The sequence below is a fragment of the Rhea pennata genome, chromosome 1 (assembly GCF_028389875.1).
Source record: "Rhea pennata isolate bPtePen1 chromosome 1, bPtePen1.pri, whole genome shotgun sequence".
NCBI lineage: Eukaryota > Metazoa > Chordata > Aves > Rheiformes > Rheidae > Rhea > Rhea pennata.
In genome coordinates, this window is record NC_084663.1 from 78550066 (window position 1) to 78570226 (window position 20161).

At 36.8% G+C, this 20161-nt stretch overlaps 1 long non-coding RNA gene across 12 annotated transcripts in view; it reads left to right on the forward strand.

Annotated features, from left to right (window-relative positions):
* LOC134149436 (uncharacterized) overlaps window positions 1-20161 on the forward strand; it is a 206769-nt gene that overhangs the window by 148387 nt on the left and 38221 nt on the right. For 10 of the 12 annotated variants that reach the window (XR_009960419.1, XR_009960416.1, XR_009960424.1 and 7 more), the window contains exons 7-9: window positions 2036-2141; window positions 8967-9155; window positions 16290-16403. This is a non-coding gene — a long non-coding RNA (uncharacterized LOC134149436). The remainder of the gene's footprint in view (window positions 1-2035; window positions 2142-8966; window positions 9156-16289; window positions 16404-20161) is intronic. The other 2 variants (XR_009960430.1, XR_009960417.1) reach the window with 2 other exon arrangements.

Here is a 20161-nt window from a genome sequence, read left to right on the forward strand (position 1 = left end):
TTTAAGGCTTGCATCAATATTCATGAGAGATCCAAATTCACTGACATTTAATGAAAGAATACTTTTATGGAAAGCACTTCACATTCACAGTAAATGCTTTTTAAAACACATTTGAAATGTATGTGCACATTTTACAGTTAAAGTTACCAGTAAGGCAAAACTTAGCAAACCGAAGTAGTTGAAACTAGAAACAAATATGTCAGTCTTCTGCTGCTGGAACTAGTTTGAATTAGACTTACATGGTATGGGAATTTTGAACACATAACACATCACTCCACCACATGCTGTGGTCAGTATCTAATCACGGAATCGTGGAATGGTTGAGGTTGGAAGGGAGCCCTGAAGATTTAGTCTAACTCTTCTGCTCAAGTAGGGTCACCTAGAACATGCAGACAGGATCATGTCCAGGAGGTTTTTGAATATCTCCAGAGAAGGAGACTCCACAACCTCTGTGGTCAACCTGGTCCAGTGCTCTGTCACTCTCACAGTGGAGAAGTTCTTCCTTATATTCAGGTGGAGCTTCCTGTGGTTCAGTTTGTGCCCATTACCTCGTGTCCTGTCACTTGGCAGCACTGAAAAGAGTCCAACCCCATCCTCTTGACATCCTCCCTTAAGGTATTTATAGGCATTGGTAAGATCCCTCTCAGTCTTCTCTTCTCCAGGCTGAACAGACCCAGCTCTTGCAGCCGTTCCTTGCAGGGGAGATGCTCCACTCCTCTGATCATCTTTGTAGACCTACACTTGACTCTTTCCCATAGCTCCGTGTCTCTCTTGTACTGGGGAGCGTAGAACTGGACACAGTACTGCAGATGTAGAGGGGGACGATCATCTCCCTCGACCTGCTGGCAACACTCTTCCTAATGCACTCCAGGATACCATTGGCAAGGATAATAATAAGGAGAGGTGGAGGCCTGAAGTAGCAGGGGTACTGCAGACTCAGACTTGTGCCCATTATGGGCCCATGATAGTGCCTGATTAGTAGGGTTGCTTGTTTTTAATGAGCACCAGCCCTCATACAGCTGCTTTTGAAGGCAGAAGAAACTAAGTATCATACGCAACCACTAAATGTAATTTAGAATATGCGCTTTTAACAGTGCAGTCACAGGAGATAGGAGAATAAGGAATGTTGTTTAAAAACAAATCATAAGGATTGCGATGTTTTAGGATAAACATGAATGCTAAATTGATAGAGCATGTCAGCAGTGCCTGCTTATGTAGGTAGATTGATGCAAACAGTCTAAAAATGGCTGTGATATGCGTGGGATAGACTGGCCCGATGACCACTAATGATGGAGGATTTGGGTCCTCCTCCAGGTATGTGAACTGAGTACCCTGTAGCACAGGCTAGCAGGATTTGGAAGCAGAAGATTTTTACACATGCAGGAACCAAAATCTCTGCTTGTATAGACTGGCACAGCATCAGTCTGCTCAGTACAAGGTTATGTCAGTTTACATGGTGGATGATTTGGCCTCTGTACTATACATCAAGTGGTTTCTTGGTCTCCCTATTGCTGAAGTACAAAGGTAACCAGTAGTGGGAAAGTCTCATTAGGTTTTACGTTTAATTTTGTTAATAATGTGTGCAGTCTGAATCAGTAGTGCCAGCCAGTGAGGTGTCTGTATATCGTAGTGGAAATGCTGTGCTCAATCTCATGTCCTTTGCTGGTGCCACTGAAGAGGGGGAGGAGGCAGAATCATCTGTGAGTGACAGTGAGAAGGAGGGGGACAGTAAAGAAGCATTACATCCAGGAAAATAGAGAGCACTGGCAATTTTCTTGAGAGCAGCTCAGTTCAAAAAGTTCAAAACTGCTGCTTAAAGGAACAGTGAAAATATTTTCTATCATTTTCTAGGGAATGACATGACTTGTTTACTGTTCCTTGTTTATCTGCTCTGCATGATATGTCACATTTATCAGTAAAACAGACTGTAGGGGGTAACAGTTTATTTTATGATTTTAGTTTTTACTCTGTGTATTCTGCATATTCTGGCAGAATTCATATATACTCACATAGCTTTTTCTTCTGCTTTTAACAGCATGTCTGTTTCAGGCTGCCCCTAAAAAAATGATGTATTAATCTGACAAGATGAAATCAAGATGCACAAAGAGAAGATACTAACGACTATTCTGCAAAGTGTTCAGGTATTTGTAATTTCATTATTTATACCAGTAACTGATGCATGATTTGTGGTACTCTGTGTTTTATGCACTTGAGGACTTAAACGAAACTATTCTTGTTAACTCATGAAAGGCGATGATAAAATGATAGTAATGAAAAAGTCACAACAATTAAAGCTGTTTAATCAAAATGCCACCATGCAGCTTAGAGATGAAGTTGTGATTAAAAGCTTACTGTTTAAGAGTTGCAGCTTAAAATTGATAAAATAACACATATTTATATATATAATAAAAAATCATATGCTTCTGGATATTCACTCATTTCTGTTAGTACAATAGACAGTAAAATTTGACTTAACTATCTCTGGAACTGTGAATAAAGCAAATGCTTTTTTGATATTCACTGGAGCAAAATGAACTAGCTCTCCTCTGCTGCTGTACCAATTCAGCACCTGAAGAAGGTACTATAAAACTCCCAGTGATCTTGGGAGTAGTGAATTAGATCCTAGGAACTACATTATATGTAGGTTAGGTTACATGGAGGGCAAAATTCGTTTTGGTGCTGAGGAAAAACAGAAGGTGCTATGTACCTCCTGTGATGCCTCAAGGATTTCAGTGAGATTTAAATATATAAACGTCCTGTTTAAGTTGAACGAATTTTAGGTATTTGCAGTGTAGAAAAGGGACTTTCCATTTAGGTAGCAAGAACAATCTAGGGAAAAGTTGTAGATTTCTGGATTATAGGAAGACAGATTTTTATTCAAGTAGTATACACAGTGAAAAATACAGTTGATTTTTTAAAGGAATCTGTTTAGTCTGTGTTTTGCATCTCTGAAGCAGAGAGCGCAATTGTGTGATTGCTTTTCAAAGCTCCTTTTGAGCAGGTGATGGCAAACATGCTACAGATGTGAAAACTTAGAGCTTAATAGCGAAGTAATTATAGATATTTTTATATTATGATAATGTAGAGATATTGACTGTACATTATAACTACGTACATTTACTGTAAATTTATAGCTGTGATCAATTAAGTTGAGCAAATGGGACTGCTCACAGGCTTAAAGGTAAGTTAGTTGTGTCTTGCAGACTATATCAACACAAAGTACATTCAGAGAGAACATTTTACTTTTTGATAATCATTACAGTCTTATGTGTTACCTGTCACAATCATTAAATCAGTGTAATTAATATTGAAAACTATTGTTTGTAATTAAGTATTTTAAACAAAACCACAGAAACAGAGTTATCTCCTAAGGACATATATTTAACGTGTATGTCACTAATACATGAAGAATCACTCTTGTTAAATGTTACACCATATGTGACTGTCTGAAGAGCACATATGAATAAACAGCAGTCATTCTGAATATTTTTTTAATTCCTGAACTACACAATGTATCAGGTTCCAGATATTTGTTCAAGTTTGTGTTTTATTATGTGTACATTCCAGTGGTTTTGGCAGTGTGTTTGGAGATAATGTATTGCTGTTTTCTTTCAGATTTTGCTGCTAATCTGCTTGTTGGCTCTGTGTAGATTACTTCATCTGAGTGAACCTCAAAAACATGTATACAAAATTGATAGTAAATTCCAGAGCACCAGATTGTCTTACACAATACAGATATAAGGCATGGAACCAGAGAATGATGGTGGAACATTAATAGCACTTTTCATTTCACTATTTCATCTTCCCTCAATGTTTTTTTTAACATGGGTCCTCCAGTACAGTGTCCTAGATTATGTCAGTAGTGAACACTTCCTTGTCTTCCAGGAGCCTTGAATCAGATCCCTGGCCATCAGAAACATCCTCAGTCTTTCTTTGGAGTTACACTTGTCTCTGTAAGAACAGGAAATTGCTGTCAAAATCTCTTAATGTAGACTCAGAAAAGATTTCTGTTCAACTTTGAAGAGTGATATTATTTTCCCATAAGAAGATTAATTGTATATAAATAATTTCAACTTTTAAGGCTTTTTAAAATAAACATATTTGAGATTAAAACTATTCAGCTAATCAGTTATGCAGTTCCTTGAGTTAACACTCTAAGACAGGAGAAATGATCCTTATACAAATTTTGTTGACAATAGATAGGAAGAATATTGTCTGAGAACATTCTGTGACCTGAAATTAAACACTAATTCTGTACCCAAATTTGGAAAATTGGTGGTCAAATTAAACATCCAGTGTTTCAGACTTGAATCGCTAACCTTACTTAGTGTGCTAAAAACTCATAGTTGTGGGAAGAATAGGCTTAACTTTAACTTTCAGCTTGTGATCATCCTAGCACATCTAATTCCCTCCAAAAACAGATTTTCCCTTTGCACTTTTCAAAACTATATAACTGAATAACTGTGAATAACAAGCTATGATAGGAAGGAAGATTTTTTTTTCCTTCTTTCCTAACTAGAAAAAATTACAGTTAATACCCATTGTGAACCTATCTTATTTCTAACAGTACCTCGGTCCACTATTTTCTAAATAAATTATAGTGTAAGAAAGCTACTTATAAGTGTTGCTGTGTTCAAGAGATCAAAAATTTTACTTATTTTGGTTTTCATAAAAGTAATACTCCTGTTTCACAAATTTTCTGTAATTTTGGGACCTGAACAACTTGTGATCACAGTCACAGATATTATCACAGTCAGTATTTTCTGAAAGATGGTAGCATTTTAAAAGTAACTTTTTCTAACTAATCTGAAAACTTTGTGAAACTCTGAAAACCTTCGTCCTTCTCATTCTCAAACACTCTGCAGTAAAACAGGATGCAATATGGGAATGCTTTCATGTTGGAAATTCCTAAACTTGTCTGAGATATTGTTTTCCTTGAAAATGTTCAAAAAAGATCAACTGATTTTTTTGCCTTTTTCTTTCTTTTGTTGGGAAGTGAGACATTCATGGGATCTGAGAAGATAGTAGTGGCACATACTGAACAGTATAATGCAATGTGGGGACGGAAGAGAGTTTCAGATGCGTATGAAGCGTGACTTATAGTGACTCATAACTGACAACAAAACACCTAAGAAGAAATGTGAGCCAGGATGAGATGAAATGAGACAAGCCATGAAAGAAGAGGTAGATTTATGAGTTACCAGCCTACAGATGGAAAGGGAAGATATATGAGTGGAGAATGAGATCATAAAGCAGAAGTATGTTAAGGGAAAAGCAGGCAGTTCAAAGAACAGATCCCAGCAGGCTCTTACAGATAGTAGGAGGATTGATTTAAGCCGTAGGAAAATGAATGTTAAAAATGATACAAAGGTGGGTTGAATTCCAGCCCTCAGAGGGGTTTGATTTTTTTCCCCTCCACTGCATTGCAAAAAACAAGAAAATGACAGTTACGATGACCCTCAGCCTGAAACAGTACACAGAAAACATGCCCCTTGATGATAATTTCACCTAGCTAAACTCTCAGAAATACACTTTCAATTTTAGTAATGAAAGGCAATTTCCGGCATTTTAAGGAAACTGCTGCATTGCCTAAAATGAGAACTAGAGACAAAATTCTCACCTTCAGTCTGAACAATGCAGTAGTTTTCTTAAAATGTTAAAATTTGCCTTTCATTCCTGAAACTTGAAGTATGTTTCCAAGAAACTGTTCTTTGTGCTACAATGCAGCCAAATCATTTCTTATGGATTATAAGTGGTGGAATTGATTGCCAATCATTCAGATTGCTATCTGAATGAAATTTCAGTTGCCACAGTTATAATCCATTTCATGATTCAGCATTTTAAAATTTTAACTTTCAGGCTACTCGCAAGGTATTAAATGGCACATGCAGATCTGTGACACCTCTGTGTTCACGTAGCCCCCCCACCTCTTCCCCCAACACCAAATTTTTAAAAATACTGTGTTTGTATCGTTTCTGGGCTATTAGGAGGGTCTTTTCAGAGAAGCTTGTTTCACAGAAGTTTGTTATTTTGCTAAATCTGCAGAATCAGATTGGCATTCTTACGAGAAAACTTATGGTGGAATTTCTTCATATGTGTGATTCTGATAGGAATAAATAGGAGTTTGGAAGGGACAAGAGAGTCTCAAAGATCTAATCATTTTGGCTCCTTATTTTCACTAAGAATACTATAGGACATCAGTGCTGTCGGTCTGATTGAGTTAAAAGTCATTAGACTTGATAAGTGACAGAACTTTAGATAACCAGTATAGCAGTTTTACCTTTGTTGAATGTCATTAACTTGTTTAAAATTGAATTTTGAACATAAAAGTGAACTACATTAAAAATAATTTAAAATATGTTACTCTGAAACTGTATATGTGGCTAGTTAGTTCTGTGTGGAAGGATTTGATAGTTTACTTTCTTAGGAGAATGACAAAATGCTGAAACCATTTTTGATCAGTTTTAGCCAGTTGGCTCAGACAGGATTTGGTTCAGCTTTAGTCTTTCATTTTTTACAGTTTGTTGAACTGTTCCTGATCATTCAGTCGCAGAGCTTTGCAAAGATTAGGACTTAACGCTATGGATACCTCTTTTGGAAAGGCTGGAACATAAAAGCCAAAGAGTGACCCCATTAGCTTAGAGAAGTGATTCATGCAGCAGAAGGATGGATTCGCCATCCATTTGGTCCCCTGTCTTCAGCGGTGGCTAAAACTGAATGCCTAAAGAAATATATTAGAACAAGGAAATTATATTTAATTTTACTAAGTACTCCCTCAGTGTGCAGCCAGAGGTATACTGAACCAGGCATGGTTTCTATGTATTTAGTAACTCCAGTGGATTTCTCTCCTGTGAACTTGTACAGTCTTTGAGCCCTTTGAACTTTGAGCATCCACATTATTCTCAGGCAAGGAGCTCCACTGCTTAACGAACATTCTGTGAAGAACTACTTCCTTCTATTCACTTTGAAGCTACCTCCTGGTAGTGAAAGGGATGGAGGATACATCAGGGGATCTTACAGCAAGGCTGATAATGGCTTATTAAGATTCCAGTTTTGAAACATGATTCATTTTTAAAAGAAATTAGGTTTGTGTGGTACACTGAGTGCAACTAAGTAATCCAGGACAAAGCAATCATGCAAGCAGAAAACAAAATAACTGTGAACCTAAAAGGTCTTTACTTCAAGAGAAGTTACTTCTGAGCTGCCATATCAGTTATAAGCATGAACATGGTAGAGCAGAAAATCCCATGACAGGCATCAGTTAAAGGAAGTACTTAAGCATATGTTTAACTCCGCTGCCATGTTGCAGCCGAAGTATGTGTCAGGGGATTTTGGTGAATCTGGGTCGTATTCTTGAAGTATTTCTGTATTTATAAAACTGAATTCTGCTGAAACATGTCTCATGTATTAAAATCATGCTTAAACATTTGCTTGAAAAACACCATGTGCTTTCAGCTGTGTTAACATTTGGTGCATGTTACCGGATTTCCTTCCTTTTGTATGGAGCACTATTAATTTATCCAAACAATTGGGTTATCATTGAGAGATGTTATTTTCAGCTTTACAGTGATAGAAGTGGGAAGTTGAGAGGGAATGTGTGTCACAAAATCTGCCATTTAAAAAAGGTGCAAAGAACAGTCATCAGTCTTTTCCATATTGAGACACTAGATCTCTCATTGGAATGGGTTAATAAATGCTTAAATACTAATTAAATAAACAAGATCTGATAGACTTGGAGAGTTGAATTGTCAAATTTATCACCTTCTAAAAGGTCAGGCTTTGGTTAGGCTTTTAGGCCTAACACATATGCTATTTTATAAATATACCTGTAGTTAATTCAGTTAGGATTTAGCCAGAAGTCACAAGGTTTGTTTAAGGTGAGACTGTTCTTTGCTGGACATAATAAAACACATGATGTACTAAATGTTCCTAACGTCTGTATATATTGTTGAACTCTTAGATTAGAGGATGAAATGAGTGGGCAGCAGCTTTATCCATCCTTCAGTGGGTGAAGGGCAGAGTTGGAAATGATGAAGTTGCAACTGCCCCCACTGCTCTTTGCTTGCAGACCCAGAAGTACTTCATAGCATTTCTGTTAAATAAGAACTCCTTGTCCTGTTTGACAAACGGCTGTGTTTGTCAAATACACTGAGAGCTTCAAATGGAAAGCAGTGTGAATAGCACAGTATTAAAATTACTATTTGCTCATCAAGTTTTGCAGACTTCAAAACCAAATGATCAGTACTTAAAAAATCATATCATTGAGAGACTGATTTAACTAAATCAGCTTAAAGTTTAGCTGCCTGTGGGAGTTTTTCCTTCCTTGATTTCATTTTGAGAAAGTTTTTTAATACAAATAGACTTTGAAAGATTTAATCCACTAAAGCTGAACTGTCTTACATGTCCGATCTTTTTTGGGGCAAATTATTATAGTGAGCATAATGCAACATCACATAACATAACATTAGTATTCTTAAGCGAGTATTTTAGCAGGGAGCCAAGTTGAAACTGGGGACAAATTGTGTATATATTTGCTCATGTGTATCCTGAATTTCTTTTGACACTTGGAAGAAAACAAAATCATTTTTTTCCATGTTGCATAGTATGTCACTGAAAGTTCAGGACCAGAGTGTTAGAAATTCTCAAATGCTATTTAGACAGCAGAATAAAAGAAATGAATTTCAAAAATGCTCAGCACTTTTGGCACTGAGCTATTCTAAATATTGGATCATAAGAACCAAAACAGTAACTAGTTGATGCTCAGCTCTGTTGAAAATCTGACATCAATGGTGGGCTTCTAGCCCTGGAAAATAATAAAAAATAAGCTGTTTTGTAGCTCTTGGCTACAGTTGTGTTTCCCCAGGTAATACAAATGCTATGATACAATGCAGAATATTTTAAACAATACAAGTTTCTGTTTTGTTTTTGTTGTTGTTGTTGTTGTTGTTTTGTTGTTATTTTCTTAGAGGAGGACAGTAAAGGGAAAAGAACCACCCCCAAAGGAATAGAAGCAATTATAACAGTGGAATAAAGACAGGAGGAATGAAGGTATAACGAAATACCATGGCTGATGCATGGCTGGCAGTGAAAGAAGGAAGCCACCAGAGGAAGTGTTGAGAAGTAGCTCATGGTGGTGATGCCAGGAGAGGTAAAAGGTAGGAGTTATTATTCTCACAGTTGAGCAGAAATCAAAAGGAAATTGTTAGGATCAATACATACAGAAATGCTATGGCTCATCAAGACATCATAAAAAGATCTCATAAACTATTTTTATGAGATTGGCATGGGCCAGACATTGCCAGATTTGTTATATGAAAATGATCACTGATTGCTGCATTTTCAGATGAAGTAAGAAACTGGTTTATTTCTAAATCAGATTCTCAGAATACTGTTTGTTAGCCAAAAAGAAAAACAAACCACACACCTTTAAAATCAGTGATTTTATGGATCTTCCGGTGACCTTGTATGTCATCACAGTTAGTACCGATACAATAGGCATGTCTTAATCCAGAATACCTAATCAATTCTGTCTGCTTGCTTTCTTGAAGCTGTTTACTGCATTTCAGGCAGGTTAAAGCGGAGTGATTTTTTGGCTCTTGGGACTGACATTCAGCTTTCCTATTATGTCATACTAAAGGTTCTGTCAAGTTTGAAAATCATCCAAGTTAAAATAAAAACAGTGTCTATAGAGAGGGAGGCAATACAGTTTTCCAGCCTTATCATACAGGAAGAGAGTGGGAGAGAAGTCAGGGTAAGACTACATAAGGCAGTAAGTGAAGCTACCTTAGTCCTTTCTTTAACTGGAAAGAGGGAAAAGGTATTTATGTTTTAAAGAACAGCCTATATTTGTAAATACTCAAAATCCTAGTTGATTTGCTGATATTATTGACACACGTCGCAAATGTTCCAAGGCACTGACCAACAATTTACAGTAGTTCTGTTTTCCTTTGTGAAGATAATGAAGCCACCCATCAGCTGTGTGGCAGACATTAGAGCTGTACTACCCTGACTACCCTGTCCCCGGAGACCAGCGGCACGGCAGGAATGATTTACCTGAGCAGCTGGAGTAACTGCGTGGCAGAACTGGGGCTAGAATCAAGTCTTATCAATCCATTAATGGTGAAGTTGTATACGTTATGGCTGAGGAGGGCGAAGGCGTATCAATTATATGTAAAACCCCTCGTTCAGTGTGATGTACATATACAGAAGAGAAAGTCATTACATGCGTGGAGAAAAAGGTACAACTGTGCCAAACACTGCACAAACACAGAATAAGGGGTAATCCTCACCTCAGCACTGTTCAGGCAAACTATATAAAATGGATAGAAGTCTGCTATAAATTTCTTTTAAACCAAAATGCAATATAAGCGCTATCCAAAATGAGAGAGATTTAAGCATGCATCTTGAACTTCTTCTTGTATCCAGGCCCTGTATTAGCTAGAGGACACCTTTTAGTCATAGGCTTACTCTAATAGCATTTCTGAAAACGTGGTGCACATTGCATTATTTCGAACTTACTAAAACCTCAGATGGTTTGTACAGTATCCTCCTTCTCTATAAATAATAATAGCTGCCCTTTGTCCTCTGGAAGCCCAGTAAAGGCCCTGGCAGGACATCACAGAGCCTTTCTGTGTAACTTGCCAGGTATTTGTGGAACTCTGCCGCGGTGTCACTGAGAAAGAGTTGGAGGTGACAGTTCAGATTTTGCATCCTCCTTCCGGAAGCCATTTCAATTATGCAGCCAGTTATGTATCTTACTGTGCATTTATAGCTTAAGCAATCACTTGCAGATGAAAATAGTCCTGGGCACAGCAGAGATGGACATAGAGCAAAGACAAAGGTACAGCTCTACTATTGCTTTAAGATACCAAAAGTAGATGCATGTTTACTGGGTTTCTGTTTCAGTAAAAATATTAAAAAGACTAAATGTGAAGATGATCTAGTTCAGTAAAGATGCAATTTACAACGATAAAATATTTATATGAACTAATACCTTCTTAAGTAGGTGCTATATAAAAACAAAGTAAAAATTTCCATTCTCTAGTTAATGTTAGTTATTGTCACTTCGATTATTAAAACTGAAAAATACTTTTTCAGTTATTACTGTTTGCTGAGTTTTTTCTACTTAGATAAACATCTAAGTTCAATTAATTTAAAATTCTCAATTTAGATAATTAAACTTTTTCTCTGTTTAGATAGTCAGAAAGTTAAAATAAAGATTGTATAAAAAGTAGGCATACTGTTTTCACCAAGGCATACTGTTTTCTGATGTTTGTCTGTGTTGTACTATACAGGAGCAAACATTTAGTAGCAGAAGATAACAGACACCAGACTATTGGAGATTTTTCTTAAGTCTTCTTTTCTTAGGTAGATGTCAGGTCTCAAGTAAGCTATTTAAACTGAGGGTATAGAGTCAGCAAGCGCAAGTGTCCTATCCTGTATGTCAGTGGATTAGCTTTTGTGCAAAAGAGTGGTTTTCAAACTTTTTCAGTATGTGACTACTAAAAAAATTCCAAAAGAAGAGTGGCTATTTAGAGCCTCTTAGGTCGCTTGAAACTTAAAGTTAATAGACTTGCAGCCAACACACAGGAATTTGTTCTCCAAGCCACCTGTCACAGAGATCATTTCTGTCCTCCATGGTCCCCAGAAGACAGGTTGCAAACTGCAGACCTCCTGCCACCCAGCTGGCTCAGTAGGATAGGGAAACTCTGCTCCCTCTGACACAAGGAGGCAGGAAGATGTGGTTTGCTAGGCTCCCACAAACACACCAGCATATAGACCAGCACAAGTAGCTTTTCTTCATGATGGAATGGGAGACTGGATTTGAACAACAGGTACACTCATTGCAAGGACTTCTATTCGCTTTTGGTTTTTTGGTGACTTGTCTGAGGTGATTTCTTCTGGTATGTTTCTCTGAGATGTGCAGGACCACTCACAAGTGTAGTTTTAGTCATTTGCCTAATCTTCAGGCCATTCCTGTGTTGTGTTCCTGGTGAAGAGTACAAAATACACTGCATTTATCACATGCATTGCACTTTTCAGGGCAGGAATGCAGTTCAGGAGAATTCGGAGGTTTAGTTGAAAATACAAATAGTTTTATTTGCAGTGCACTACTACAGTGATGCTTCATACAATACATGTGATAAATATTGTAAAATAGACACTAAATTCAGTGTAATGCTCTGGAAAATGTATCAGTGTTTCAGGTGAAAGCAATACATAGCACAAGATAGTGAAGAACAAAGATGATCTTTTTGTAAACAGAATTTTCCTGGATTTTAGATACAGTTTGTGTTTTTGAGAGTTATACCTATGTTAGTGATACATGACTTGATTCATCATATAGTTTACATATTTTATCTGTACCCTTGGAGCTGCATATGAAAAAAATGTGTCTGCCCTGAGGATTTTTTCTCATAAAGACAACAAAAATTAAATCTGAAATTAAAGACTTCCTTAAACTTTGCAAATCTTTCACTGTTCTGCTGTTGACTTAATGAACGCTCAGGGCAAAATTACAATGACAAAGTTGATGCCACTGAAAGGGAAACTTGGGTATGTTTTATAGACTGTTTGCTTTGCTTGCTTATTTATGATCATGCAAACACTGTGTTTTGGGGAATATGAGAGAAATTTCTAAAGGTAACTCTCAGAACAAAGAGACTTGTTTTACATCACTGGTCTTCGTGCAAACTGACTTTTCTTGACTTCCCTCTTAGTGTCTGCTGTTGGAGTTATAGTGTGAAGTTTGCAGCATGTAGAGCCCCAGGGTAGGTGGCCTTAGTCACAGGGGTAGATTCTGTGAGAAGTAATAGTGTCAGTGGACTTCAGGGTTGATAAAAACCACTATTATTCTACAATTATATATTAAATGTTACCTGTATTACCCTCTCAGGACAACAGTCTGCAGCTCCAGAGAAGAAGCACATGGTGTAACATGAAGAAAATGAAAACATATTTAAATAGAACGTCTCCAGGTTCGTCTGGGGAGAGATTAAACCGGCTGGAATTCAGCCTAAGTCTTTTATAGGTGCCTGTGCTGATGAAGAATTAACAAAATGAGAGAGCTAAGGGGATAGGCTTAGCTTGCTATTTTTCCCTCAGCTGGTGAAATCTAATATATCGTTTCTAGTATACTGTTCAAATATTGTGCCTTGTTTTGTTTTGTGTTTAGTTACTTTGAAAAAATAATTCAAGACTTCTTTTCTTTTCCTGCTGATGTTGGACAAGATTTCTTTCAGCAGTGGTCTAACTGGCTGGCTTAAAATGGGAAAAAATGCTGTGAAATACAGCATATAAATAAACAAAAACAGGCTTTTTATGTGTTTGTTCCCTCCTAATTTCTTTCTCTGATGATAATCTCAGTGATTATTTATAACTACATGAAAACAGTGTCTATTTGCACAAATACCAAGAAAATGCATCTGATTTAGTTGTGCATATGAAGAAAGGGAAATACGTAAAATAGTTTTCATGCTTCTTGCTAATTCTTGATTGAAATCCATTGAATGTTGTTACTCTTTAACTAGCCCAGACAAAAAACCCAGGCTGTCAACCAAAGAGTTCCTTAATGCATATTTCAGAGGATAAATGCGTAGAATACACTGTCTTATTTTATGGATATATATGTGCATATATATGCATATATATGTACATTGGTTGTAATGAATAGTGGTATAGCAAAACTCTATCCAGAGTGAGGCAGAGAGAAATCCCTAGTGGCACTGCGATACATAGATGGCAGTTGCAGTTAGAGAGAACTGTTTAATTCGTGAAATTAGCACTTGCTGTCTGTAGGCATTCAAAACAGTGCATTCCATTTCTAGGAAGCGATTGGTACCTAATGTGCTGTAGGACACATACAACACATGAAAGAGAAAGCCAGGACATAACAAGCTTTGAGAGTCTGGGGAAAAAGCAAGCAGTTTTATGTACAAATCAGGCTGATAATATTTTCTCAGTACTGGAGACAGAGAAGTTTTGTTTCCTTATAACAGAAGCAGACCAGTTTGTGGTAATGGGCTTTGCTGGTGGAAGCTAACAATGGATTTTCTTTTTAATTTACAGTATTTTATTTAAAATAATAGAATAATGTTTGGAATACAAATACTTATATCTCCACTGTAAAACAACATCTATGAAGAAAAGGAAACAGATTGGATTTTGGTCTGTTCAACTTGACATTTTATTTTTAAGAAAACAGTCTGTTCTTGGGAGTTTAGTTTGTAGTGATAATCATAAAAATGATTTGGGGAAGGAAAAGAATATATCTGAAATGATTTCTGGAAAATGTCATTAGGAAGAGTAAATACTATTTCTCTCTTAAAAATAAAATCATAGTAAGCACCCTGCAGAATATTTTGCTCCTTATAGCCAAGCCATAATGTAACTGTTCATAGGCAACTCTCAGAGTCCAGGCAAGGAATACAATATTCTTTTTCCAAATGAGGTAAGTGCAGTTATGTACATACCATCTTAATATGATTCTTTAATTCATGTTGTGCATTTTCAGTGCAGTGCTTTGAGGAATTATTATAATAAATTTTAATAAATTTTAAGCTATATCAGAACATTTTTTTCCTGCTGTTTTCATGAATGATTATAGTAGCTGCTATTTAAAGTATTTTATTAGTACTACTTTACATCTTCAGAAATGCAGAAATATGAGAAAAGGGAATATGGTATAATATTATTTAAACCTTTTTCATCAATATAGTAAGCCTTTTCAAAACTTTTTTTTTTTTTAATGAGCCATGCCTTGGTTAAGGTAAAAGAATATGTGACTAATATAGCAGGTATAACTAGCTGATGATATGTTAGAAAGCTGTGCTTACCTACCAAAACATTGAGTTGTGAAGTTTTCAGAGCAGTAAAACACAAATCATACTCCATCATAGGTGTCATTTCCTTCTTAACTAAAAGATACTTTGCCAATGACATTTACAGACTTTTTCAGTGTTAGATTTACTGCTATTTGTGTCAGCAGTAGATCTTTGCTCAACTCTCAAACACAAAGAATAAGAAAAGATATTTCTGCATTACTTGCTGAAGTAATAAAGTAAGAGTTCAGTCACTGAATAAAGAAGATATCTTGTCCTGAATATAACTTACCTACAGAAGACAGAATTTTCCAGTGTAGATTTTGGCACTAGGTCTTGCCTCAAAGCAGGATTTTTTTTTCCTTAACAGATTCACAGACCTGAAGAAAAGACTGTTATTATAATCTGTCCTTATCTAACATGTATGATCCTAGTTTCCTGTAGCTAAAACTATCTCTGTGACAGCTTTCTAACAGAAGGAAGATGGTGCCTTTTTGCTTCTGGTACTGGGATTCTTGGAGTGATTCCAACTATAGTAAACATTATTGTCTCTAAGATTGAATTATCAGCTCAGTGTAGTATTAAATGCACCAACCAGTTATGATAAAACCTTTGAATGGTCCTGCGAGGAAATCTGGGGTTATTCCTAGAGAACAAAGTGTTGTATAAAAGATAGATGATCTTTTTCCACCAGCTGATGCTCACATGCAGCACAACACAATTTTAAATACTTTTGTTGGATCTTAGCGCAACCGAGAAAACAGTTGATTGTGAAAATTAGGTGTGAAAAGTATGTAAATATTGTAGAGATCATCAGAATACTGTACTCTTTTTATACAGTCTACTATTGCTGTGCAGAGAAGTGGATTCATGATTCCATGGTCAACTCACATGGACTCTCTTGATTTTGCTAAAAATAATAGATCAGATTATTAATGTATAAACTCAAAACCATATAGCAGAAGTAGATCAATATGTTGGGTTGCTGACTTGTGTACAAACCTAATTTCAGCTATGCCATTCCTTTTATTAAAGTATTCCAAACAGTATGAAGGTGCAGTGAGCCATGCTGTTAATAAATGCAAGTGTGGCATTCTTCCATAAAGGACGGTTTTGAAGTAATCACAATGAAGATCTGAAACTCAGAAATTGAAAGCTTTTCAGTTTGCTTCAAGCATCCAAAAAAAAAAAAGGTGAAATGAGCTTCAGACTTCTTCCTGGCTAAAAACTGAGCTTTAGATGTTGAGGGTAATACGCTTTTGTGTAAGAGACCTTATTTTAAGAATGCCTTCACTTACTACCATTTTTTATGGAATCTTGTGGAACTGGCTTCTTGTGAGTTGAGATGTTGTCATTGATGGCTCATTGAGATTTTCAAGTATGCCAATATTGAAGTTAAGACAGTACTTACGTTCCTGTAGGCACAGAGAATAAAAGTAATTTTGGATACAATTCTTTTCTTAATTTCAGGGTCCACTGATAACATACAAACTGGAGTCTGCTTGCCTTTGTCTGTTTGAGATGCAACATCACTGCTAACAAGGGAGACTAAGAAGTAATGTGAAGCCAGATAGAGGTATTTGGGTAAGTCACCTATGTAATCTGAGAAGCTGAAAAATGATTTTTCACTTGGAACAGAGGTTTGTTACTGCTCCTTTGCAGTTAAGGCATGCTTTAGGAAGCATTGATTAGGTTATTCACATTTTTGGAAAATTTCAGAAGGGAATCAAACTCAGCATTTTCCCGGAGGTTACGTTTAGTGGGGACATGCTGGTATAGGTTAAACTTTTGAAAAGTTTTACAGTACATCCGCATTGCGTTCTAGTTGTGTTTGAGTATAACACTCAATGCTCTTTGTAACTGTGCAGCTTCCACATTTTTTCAGACTTAATTATTTGCATTTGTAATTACATCCTTCACAGTAAGCTTACGTCCAATAACGTGTCAGAAAAAAGATTCTCATATTTGGACTCCATTAAATAACTTATATGTTTGAGGAGTCTCAGTGCCTTCAGAACCATGTATTGATCCAGCATAATCTAAACAAAACAGAACACAGACCTAATCCCTGTGTATGCATTATTTAAATATGTTTTAACAGGCTTTTATGTCCTTCATGAACTCTTAAAAACTTGGTTTTAATGTGATAAGCTTACGGCTTTTGATAGTTCTTAAATATACCCATATTCTGCTTCTCATGTTAGCATGCATAGTTCCCTCATAAATTAAGGGTTATGTAATTGTTATAGTATAGCTAAAAATATAGCTTGACTGTATTGAAGTCTACTATTATATTTAAATGGAAGTGAGAAGTCACACAGTTGCTATTCATATTAGTAGCTCAGTCAGTTCTAATCTGTATTTTTACATACTCATATCAGTGTACAGCAGTATGACTATGCAGATGATTACAAGAAAATGCTGTGTAGCTCCTTTATGCCACTTGAAAGTGAGGTGCTAGTGTGGTAAACTCAGATTAGGCTGCATATGACCATGTGGGCATCAACTAAAGATAAGTTGAGTATGCATTTAAGGAACAATTCCTGAAGAAAAGAGGATTTTAAATGGTTGTGTTTGGTCTTCTATCCCTCTCTCTCTCTTTTTTTTTTAATTTAATTTTATTTATTTTTTTTAACTTATCCCAAATCTGAAAATCCTTTTTGAGGCAAAAAAAATTTCTTACTGTAATATCTGAGCACGAGATGAGAAGGTCCTATTCCTAAAATAAAATGACCCAGACTAGGAATCATTTGGGAAAATTCTTCCTTATATTTCCACTTTTGTAGAGTTGGTGTACAATAGCTACCTGACAGGTCAATGCTGTGAAATACAAATTTGTTTCTGGAAGTTTTGCACTCTTAAGAATATAGATGTAATATGGAAAATGATGTAATATTGACTGGGTTGGTCTGTTATAACTGGAAAGACACATTAATGACAGGCAGGAGAACTGAGGCTGATTTTCATGGGCTTTTATGTTTAGGGCACAGAAAACAATCGTCAGGACTAGAAAAGTCTCACTGCTTGTACTTTTAGTTTTCTGTTTTCTGTTTGGCAGGTCATCTCTCACTCTTCGTAATAGTCCTCTTTCCCTGCGTAGTTTTTTTCTAGGTGATGAGCTGCTTCTGTTACAGACATGTAACAATGACTAGCAGTTTCACAGCTCTGCATCTGGTTTCCCTTGGATATTTGCTGTCAATTCCAAACAATAGTTTAAACAGAGCTCCCTTTCCTATTCCGGATTCAATCCTTCATTTCATGGTGAAAATACATCCATCCTTTGTAGAAGAAAGCATCCAAGCTTGTGGTTCCTCTTTACCTGTTTGTCCTACATTGGGTATTTTGTATAAATCTTATCTTTCTAGGTTCAACTTTTTCTTTCTTTCCTCTTTCCCCCCCTTATTTTCCAGAGTTTCTTGTAATCTCCTGTCATGATAACTGCAGCTCTTTCTTGTTGACTGCCATCCTATTTGGACCCAAGTAATAGGTAGGAATTTGTCATATCTTACTGATGACGTTTTGGTAAAAGCAGAGATTACATCTGGTGTTGTACCACTGTTAAGGCATAGGAGTGTTCACTTTCTAGCATTGTTCTTGTTGTTCTAGTCATTATGCTCCTTAGCCAGTTCTAGCTGACATTATGTATCCTTTGAACTGGTGTGCAAATGCTATATGTGTTTGCTTAGAGCCATGGAAGAGTTTTGAGCACCTTAAAATAGAGCTTCTTGGAACAGCTGGAGGAACATACCTGACATCTGCCGTACTTTGGGATGTGATGAGAAGAGCAGAGACTAACTAAAAGGAAGGATTCCCAAAATCCTGATATATTTCTCATGGTACACACATCAGAAAAAGGCATCTAACATGCCTCTTTTTTACAGAGGAGGAAGTAAAGCCCCGTGTACACTTCTCTTCTGCAGACGTAGAGCTCAGGAAATTGCTGTAACCCCAGCATCAGTGAGGTACAGCAAAGTTCTGTTTCTGCAGGGGTGGTACCCCAGCAAAATAAACCTGGCAAGTTCAGATATAAGTTAATTAGTGTTTTACCATCATGATATTCTTCTAACTCCCACACATGAGCACTGAGTGACCAGTGCGTCAAAAGTCATAGTTGCTTAAATAACATTGCCTTTTTGCAAATGAGCAATTAAGTTCTGAAAGAAGCCTCTTCTTCCATGATTGCTGGCACTGATACTTTGCAGTATTTATCACCTAAGATTCTGCAGTGAATTCTTTTTGTCAGATACGCAGTACAGCTTTGCTGTGGTGACCTCTTGTGTGAACTCTTCAAGCTTGGGCAGTAGCATAGCAACTGCAGACTGATGCAAGTGAGGTTCTGTTCCCAGTTACCGTGGACCTGACTTTGCTTGTCTTCACAGCCCGTTTCTTCCCTCACTCTATTTGTTTTTTGCAGTGTTCCTTCAGCACTGGTTTCTTCTGGCTTTTGGCACAGGCTCCTGTGGTCTCAGTGCAAAATATGTGCCCTCTGCAGCAGCTGGTTTCTGCCTTGGTGGGATTTTCTAAACCTCTGAAGATACTTGCTTCCTTCCCTGCACCTCCTCAGTCGTATCTCCAAATCAGAACAACGTCTGCAAAAAAAATTGACTTGACATAAGTCTCATTATGTAAATGACTGCAGAGGAGAGTGGTGAGCCTAACATTTGAACTTGAAGTAAAAGCTGATCTGCAAGTGACAGTAGCCCTTTAAATTACAGTTTATCAGAAGAGATTCCAGCAGAGAAAAAGAAGTTAAAAGAGAATTCCTGTGAAATTAGAAATTACAGTATTTTTTTAAGCATGAATTAATGTTTACTATAAGGTTCTTTTTTGACTACAGACTGAACAAAACATTTGAGTTCCCTATGGAAGGCAGCTACTTTCTCTGTGCCTTTTTCTTCTCTCTATTTAATTCCCAATACCTTAGAGATACAGTTTCCTCCCTTAGCAGAGACTGTGACCTTAAAAATAGCAGGCTCCAAAATAAACAGGGCAAAAAACACTTCAGTTGTTCCACATGCATGGTAAGTAACCAAAGCCATGTCCATGTTAAAGCTGAAATTTATAATCCTTTTTGGAGCTGGAAATTGGGCTTTTGTTTCTCTGTATTTTGTATCTGTGATGTATGTCAAACTTGTTAAAACTTCTGACACCACTCATCAATAATTTGATCATCAGCATAGGAAGGCAGTGATCCTAGAATGTTTTCAGTGTTGTCCGTTCTCATCAGGGGCTCTTTTCATGTGGATAGACATCATCACTGCTTGGGGCCAGCTGGAAGAGCTAATAGTTTATCGAACAGGAAACTATTTCTATCACTTTTACCTTTAGTTTTAAAAGTCCAT